Raw genomic sequence first — 8,295 nt, forward strand, 5'->3', positions numbered from 1 at the left:
AGTCTTCTCATCTGGGCTAGGAAAAGAATGTAATCCTTCTAACAAGGTTCTTTCAAAGGGAGAAGAACGTATGGCAGAACAGTCTCAGCTGGAGAATGGACACTCCATCGAGAAATATGCAAGAATCTGTGGCGACTTTGGTGTCGTCCTTGTATAGTCCTATTCGCGACTTTGCAGACAAAGAGACTAGAAACTTACTGCTCTCCAGCGCCAGATCTCGAGGCAGTCCACATAGACACTTTCCTGTTAGTCTGGTCCAATCTGGATGTGTACGTTTTCCACTGTTCTATATCCTTTACAAGGTGACACAAAAGTTTGTTTCACACGAAGGGACCAGGTGACTTTAGTGGTCTTCTTTTGGCCCTCAAGAGGATGGTTCACAGAGATACTGGAATGGATAGTGGACTCTCATAGAAGTCTTCCATTAAGAGTAGTTTTACTCAGACAACCTCTCTTGGAATCGTACCTTTCAAGTCTCCAAGCTCTTCTAGCTACCTTTAGTCTTTTAAAAACTCACAGGAACTAGAGGTTTTTCGAAGGAGGCAGCTAAGGCTTTTACAAGAGCAATAAGGACTTCTATCATCAGGATTTATCAATCCAAGTGGGAGGTTTTAGAGAATGGTGCAGAGTCAACTCTGTTTTCTCTTCCAGTATCTCTACAACTCAGATTGATGACTTCCTGTTTTACCTTCGAAGGAAGCTCATTTGTTCATCCTCTTCCATCAAGGGATACAGGAGTGTGTTAGTGACTGTTGTCAGACACAGTATCTTGGACCTTTCGATTGATAAAGTCCTACAGGAACTTCTCAACTTGTTTGAAACATCAAACAACCAGGATTCACCAACTTGGATTCTGGACTTAATCCTGGAGTTCCTTATGAGTGACAGGCTTGAGCACTTGCATTCTTCTTCATTTTAAGAACCTCACGATGAAAACTATTTTTTGTTAGTCTTGTGACAACTAAAAGAATCTGATTTCATGCGTTTAGTAAAAACGTTGGCTTTCGAGATAACGAAGCTATCTGCTCATTGCAGTTAGGCTTTCTCGCCATGGATGACCGCCTTTCTCAACCTTGATCCAAGGCTTTTGAGTTTCCGAATCTTTCGGATATGGTTGGCGAGGAGTTGGAGAGAGTCCTGTGTCCAGTAAGAACCCTGAAGTTCTACCCAGGCGTTGGTTCTATCGACAATGTCCGGGTTCTACCCGTGGCCACCTTCATCCCATATCACCCTAATTATTCTCAAATTGATAGAGAGTCCCTATCCATTATTTTTGGAGTCAAGAAGTTTTCCAATTTAATATTGGGTAAGAAGTTCGTCATCAGGACGGACCATAAACCCTTGACTCATCTATTTAACCCTAGTAAGAGTATTCCACGGTTATCTAATGCTCGTATTCAAAGTTGGGCTTTATTACTGGCCGGTTTTGATTTTAGAATTGAGCACATTAAGGGAATGAATAATATAGTGGCAGATGCTTTTAGTAGACTACCATTATGTAAACATGATGCTGATTTTCATGTACCAGGAGAATATGTAAATTTGATTAATATTTTAGATAAGAGTTCTTTTGATTTTGCAATGATAAAGGAATGTATAGAAAGAGATTTTGTTTCATGCAGAGTAAGAGATTATGTAAGGAAGGGGTTCCCTAAGGAAAATGTAATGGAAAATGATATGTTACCTTTCTATAAATTGAGAAATTATCTTTGTTTTGCATGAAAACATATTACTGTTTAGGAATTGTATTTTGGTTCCTGGGATTTTGAGAAAGCGTGTTATGGAAATGCTTCATGAGGGCCACAAGGGTATTGTTGCCATGAAAGCGGAAGCAAGGTCTTTTGTATATTGACCTAACATGGACCATGATTTAGAATAAATAACTTCTAACTGTGCATTATGTTTGACAAATCTCAAACATAGGGTCATTTCACCTTTATCTTGGCCGTCAGTAGATAGACCTTGGTCTTGTTTACATGTAGATTATTGTGGACCCATTGGTAACATTGCGGAAAATCTAGTTTTGGGTGAGATAGCCATGTCGTCCTGATGGAAGGTTCCTTTAAATAACTTTCTAAGGGATATTTGCTACAGTGATATTCCCAGAGAATTTACCTTTAGGTCTCCAGAATTCTAACTCCTGGCGCAAATATCCTTAAAATTTCTCTCAAGGATATCCCATAAATCAGGGGACATATATCTTGATACGACACATAGCAATCTTCACCCCGAATATCGTTTTCGTTTCGAGGGGGAAAGTGGCTAAAATAGAAGGGGAGCCGTTATCAAGGTACCCTTCCTCCCGTATTACTACTGAGTATCTAGATGGCACTGTATGCAAGATAGCGCGCTTTTCCTTGTAGCGTTGAGCATAGTGCTACAGATATAGTAATTTCGGGAGGAATCCTGCCAAGGCCTTTTCTGTAGAAAAGGAGGGCGGGTCCATCAGGACGACATGGGTATCTCACCCAAAAATAGATTTTTCGCATCGCTCAAAATCCGTTTTTTGGGCTCGAGCCATGTCGTCCTGATGGAAGCTTACCAGAGAATTACTAGAAAGTACTGTATCTGTGGATTTTCAAAGTGCCTTAACCTTGAGACAATTTTTTCCTCTGGTCATCCAGACCATTGAGACATATGACGTTACCGTTCTACATCATTACCGCTAAGCATAAACCATGTTAGTGCTTCCTGCCCCCAGCAGGGAAGAGTCATACTAGACATAGGAAAGGAGTCTCAAGGTTTGCATATAACATATGAACAAACATAGCATCAATTACATACAGGTCTCTCTGTTTGTATAACGTATCGGAACAAACATTACTAGATAATGTTTGTATCACATATAAGAAAAAGGGTATTAGCTATACATATTGTTCATAAGTAAATATATGCAGTTTTATTAAAGGTTAAGAAAACTGATATATTTTATTAAAATTCAATTGTAGGGCGGAATAAAATGCAAATACAAATTGATAATTTTATTGGCAATAAGTGACCAACATAAAGTAACAGATATAACATAAATGTTAATATATGTAATAAGAAACATGTCAAACAATTGTAACAGAATATTTTTGTTTTCACCTGAAAGGGAAAGCTTTATTAATGCCACCATAAATTTGAAAATTTGTTAAATTTTCTAATATGGATTTCTGTGATGTTGAATAAAATAGGTGATTATCATAAGTTGTTTTAGGGATAAGTTTGATCCTGAAGTTTCTCCTTTAAAGAGCTGTCCTCCCTTGAAGTCTGAAGTTCTTCGAAGATAAACCTTTAGACACTCCACTGTACACAGTGAGACATCTTCCCTCAGAGGGAAGATTCTCCAGGGACCCCATCTCTTGGTGGGTAGCTCGTTCTTGGCGAGAAATGTTGGATCAGGAAAAAGATTCAGTTCTCCCACTTCCGTGAACTGAATATGGCCCTCATCTCTGGATAGGGCCACTATTTCACTAACTCTGCCCCCCCAAGGCTATAGCAAACAAGAAAATGACTTTTTGAGTCAAGTCTTTCACAGAGCAATCCTCATTGTTCACTGTAGAAGCATAGTGTAGGACCTTGTCTAAGGACCATGAAATGGGCTTCGGAGGTGCTGTAGGCCTAAGTCTAGGACATGCCTTTGGGATCTTGTTAAAGATTTCGTTTGACGAGTCTACTTGGAAGGCGTATAGTAGAGGTCTAGTCAGAACTGACTTACACGTAGTTATCGTGTTGGCTGCCAGACCCCGTTCATGAAGGTGGATAAAGAAGGACAGACAAAAGTCCATTGAGATTTCTTTTGGTCCTTTTGCTTTGACGAAAGCAACCCACTTTTTCCAAGATGATTCATATTGTCTTCTCGTTGACTTAGACTTATATTCTTCTAAGAAGTCTATACTGCCTTTTGAGATCCCAAATCTTTTCTTTACTGCTAAGGAGAGAAAATCATGAGATGAAGGCTTTGGGTTCTCTGTAATGAAGTGAAGACAGTCGACTACTGGACCTGTTGAGACAGTGCTGGGTCCGTCAAAGGGACCAGCCTCAGCTTCAGTTCCAATACTAGAGGGAACCAGTTGCTCTTTGGCCACTTGGGAGCCACTAGAGCTGCCGTTCCCCGAAAGGATCTCAGCTTGTTGAGGACCTTCATTAGAAGATTGGTAGGAGGGAACAGGTAGATCCGGTTCCATCTGTTCCAGTCGAGGGACATGGCGTCCGTCACTTCTGCTAGAGGGTCCTCGTATGGGGCCACATAACGAGGTAGCTTCTTGTTGTCGCTCGTCATGAAGAGGTCAATCTGCAGTTCCGATACCTGACAAAAGATGAAGGAGAATGAGTCTGCGTCTAGGGACCATTCTGGCTCTATCGGCGAGAGCCTGGATAGAGCGTCTGCTGTCACATTGCGGAACCCTTGAAGGTGAACTGGTGACAAATGCCATCTCTTCTTTTCCGCTAGGCGGAAGATGGACAAAATCACTTGGTTGATTTGAGGCGATCTCGAGCCTTGACGATTCAGACATCTCATTATCACCTCGCTGTCCAGGATCTGTCTTATATGGGCTGATTTGCTAGGGGAGAGTTTCTTCAGCGTCAGAAAGACTGCCATGGCCTCCAAAATGTTGATGTGGAAGGTTTTGAATAGAGAAGACCAAGTCCCTTGGACTTTCCGTTGATGGGAGTGACCTCCCCATCCTTCCTTTGAGGCATCCGTATGGATGGTGACTGAAGGTGGAGGTGGTTGCTAGGGCACAGTCCTCTTTAGGTTCTTGGCCTTCGACCATGGCTTGAGAAGTGATTGTAGTAGGGTCGGTATCGGTCTTCTTAGATCTCTTCGAACATTTAATGCGTATCTTCTCCAGACTCCTGACGCATCTTTTAGCTGTGCTCTTAGCACTGGGTCTGTCACTGATGCAAACTGGGGTGAGCCCAGTACTCTTTCCTGTTGGCGTCTTGAGATCCTGTCGGATTTCAGTAGGCTCTTGACAGATCCTGCTATCTCTCTCCTCTTCCCTGGGGGAATGGAGAGACGGTGTGACTTTAAGTTCCAAAGGATTCCAAGCCATTGAAACTCTTGAGCTGGAGATAGTCGAGACTTCTTGACGTTGATCTTGAATCCCAGATGTTCCAGGAACTGGATCACTTTCTTGGATGCTTGCATACACTCCATCCTGGATGCTGCCCACACCAGCCAGTCGTCCGGGTACGCTACTACCTGGACATCTTCTAGGCATAGTTGTTGAACGACTGCGTCTGCAAGTTTTGTAAAAATCCTTGGGGCTATGTTTAGTCTGAAGGGCATGGCTCTGAAGACGCACTTCTTCTTCTGTAGCCTGAATCCTAGGTAGGAGGAGAGGGGTCGGTTGACTGGAATATGTTAGTAGGCATCTGCCAGGTCTATCGAGACTGTGTACGCCCCTTTTGGTAACAGGGTCCTTATGTGTTGAAGGGTTAACATCCTGAACTTGTTGTTTTCTATGAACTTGTCGAGTGGCGACAAGCCCAGAATGACTCTGAGTTTGTCAGAGTCCTTCTTGGGAACACAGAATAGCCTTCTTTGGAATTTGATGGACTTTGCTCTCCTTATCACCCGTTTGCTCAAAAGTTCTAGGGTATATTCTTTCAGTACGGGGGTGGATTATTGGAAGAATTGAGGAAATGGTGGTGGAGCCTCGCTCCAGCTCCATCCAAGTCCGTTCTTGATTAGGCTGTGGGCCCAAGGATCGAAGGTCCAACGATCCTGAAATTGTTGGATTCTCCCTCCTACCTGAAGCAACTCATTGCTTCTGATTTCCAGAGGATTTACCTCCTTGACCGCATCCTCCCTTACCGCCTTTACCTCTTGGGGGGTATCTAGAGGAGCCTCGTTTAGACCCTCTACCCTTGGGGCGAAAGGTAGTGGTCTGCCTCTCAAACGTCAGGTTGAACGCTGGTGACTGGGCAACTAGCAGCTGAGGCACCATCTGATAGGTTGGTTGGCGTTGAGCCACCATCTGGGGCATCGCGGTCATGGCAACTGTGGGATGTTGTTGTTGTTGCTGCTGTCTGGCAGAGCGAGCGGGCAACCTGGGTCTTTTTGTCTTCCTCTTGGGCTAGGGACCCTCATCCGGGAAAGACTTCCTCTTCGCTGATATGCCCGACTTCTGGAGAAGATTTCTATTCTCCGTAGCGGCCTTGTCTACAACTTCCTTGACCACTTCACTCGGGAAGAGGTCCTTACCCCAGATATTGGAAGCTATCAGCTTCCTGGGTTCGTGCTTTACTGATGCAGAAGCAAACACGAACTCCCTACATGCTCCCTATGCAAGAGAAAGTCAGATAGCTTAGGGAGATTTTCGCTGAATTGACGTCCAGCGATATCTGCCTCCAACTTCCCAGCTGAGAAGGTAAGGTGGACTTCCTTCCAGTCCTTATCGTCTATGGGCAGGGCTAAAGATAAAGGTCTACACTCATCGAGTGTAGGGCAAGGATTGCCTGCCTCTATTGCCTTCATTAATGCCTTAAAACACTTTGATGTAAAGGGAAAGGCTAACGAAGCTGGAGCAAGAAAGGTGGGATGCTTCTTGCTAAGGGCTGAGACTTTAGAGTTAGTGAAGCCCTTCTGCTTCAGGCTACTTGACAAAAGAGCCTGAGCTTTATTGTGGTCAAGTACTATGACCTCCTTAGGTTCTGTCTCCTCCCTCGATGTTGGTTCCATCTTCAGACTGACGAAGCAGTCTGGGTAGGCCTGAAAGTTGGGCCAGAACTCAATGTCCTCGATAAGGACGGTCCCCAACTTCCCTGATATAAAGATCTTGCCACTGGTAATAGGCATGTATTCTGCCATTTGTCTTTCCCATTTCGTCTCCCTTTCTTCGCCTTGCTTGCAAAGGCTCTCCATCATTGCCATGAGACTGGCCATTGCCTGTCTCATGTCATCTGATGGAGGGGCAGAAGATGTAGAGGGTAACGGCTCTCGAGCCGGAATTGACTTAAGGGACTCCGATTCAACATCATCATCTTCTTCTTCAGGAGTCAAGGTGGACTCCTCCTCGAGACCTTCCGCTAGAAGGTCCTTCTCAGTGTCCTCAGACACCTCCGACATCCTCTCGTCTAGGTGGATGTTCTGCATTGCGTTGGAGACGTCCGTATCTACGGGAATCTGGACGCAAGGGATCTCAGGTCGTGGGTGGGGTATGACAGCTGCCACACCCGCTTTTGCGAACAGCAAGGAGCGCATCCGTTCGCTAGGAAGTTAAGGTCCCGTGACGTTCTTCTGAAAGCCACGAACCCATCTGCGCAGCTTCTCTCGTGCTGCATCCCTTGACTCCGCTGTTTTGGGGTCATCAAAAGCCTCGGTAACCAAGGCCTTGCAAATCTTGCAGTCCTGGGGGTCCCAGTACCTAAGAGGTCCCTTGGAACTGGCGCAGGGGGCATGAGCCCTGCATTCTGCATGGCCACAGAAGTCCTTAGTCCTAACGTTGCAGAAGACTTGTAGGCACTTTGGATGGTCCTCCTGTAAAGAGAGGAAAACTAAATGAGTATGCGGTAGTTTATCTCACCTGATAAACAACTATATGAAATACAAACCATATCATCTTATACAAAATTTATTCAGCTATAAAATGGTATATAATAGTTTGTAGTTAGAAGAAAGAAAACATGAAAATAAATTAGTATACGTGCAAAAATTGTAAACCTAAATTTCCTTAGCGCAATTAACGAAAATCGGAGATTGCAAAAGTTTCTTTCTATCGGTAATACATAACCTATATTTAGAGTAATTTTTTTGTTTTTTATTATTTTGAAGAAAATTCATTGAATTTTCGTATGACGTGTGAAAATAAGGATAAAGCAATGTAAATAGCCAGGCCTTCTCCATCACGAGGCTCAATACTACGCAGTACTCTAGAAGTTTTATTCCAGCTGTGACCAAGTTGTGGAATGATCTTCCTAATCGGGTGGTTGAATCAGTAGAACTTCAAAAGTTCAAAGTTGGAGCAAATGCTTTTTTGTTAACCAGGCGGACATGAGTCTTTTTATAGTTTATTTATGACATATTTGTTTTTGTTGTTGTTAATAGTTTATATATGACATGTCTGTTTTGACGTTGTTACTTATTTTAGAATGATTTATTGTTAATTTGTTCTCTTCATTTACTTATTTCCTTATTTCCTTTCCTCACTGGGCTATTTTTCCTTGTTGGAGCCCCTGGGCTTTAGCATCTTGCTTTTCCAACTAGGGTTGTAGCTTGGATAGTAATAATAATAATAATAATAATAATAATAATAAAATAGTGGCTATCGTTAGGTGAAGTTAGGCAATGACGAAATTTTTTAT

This window comes from Palaemon carinicauda, chromosome 10 (assembly GCF_036898095.1).
Source record: "Palaemon carinicauda isolate YSFRI2023 chromosome 10, ASM3689809v2, whole genome shotgun sequence".
NCBI classification, from domain to species: Eukaryota; Metazoa; Arthropoda; class Malacostraca; order Decapoda; family Palaemonidae; genus Palaemon; species Palaemon carinicauda.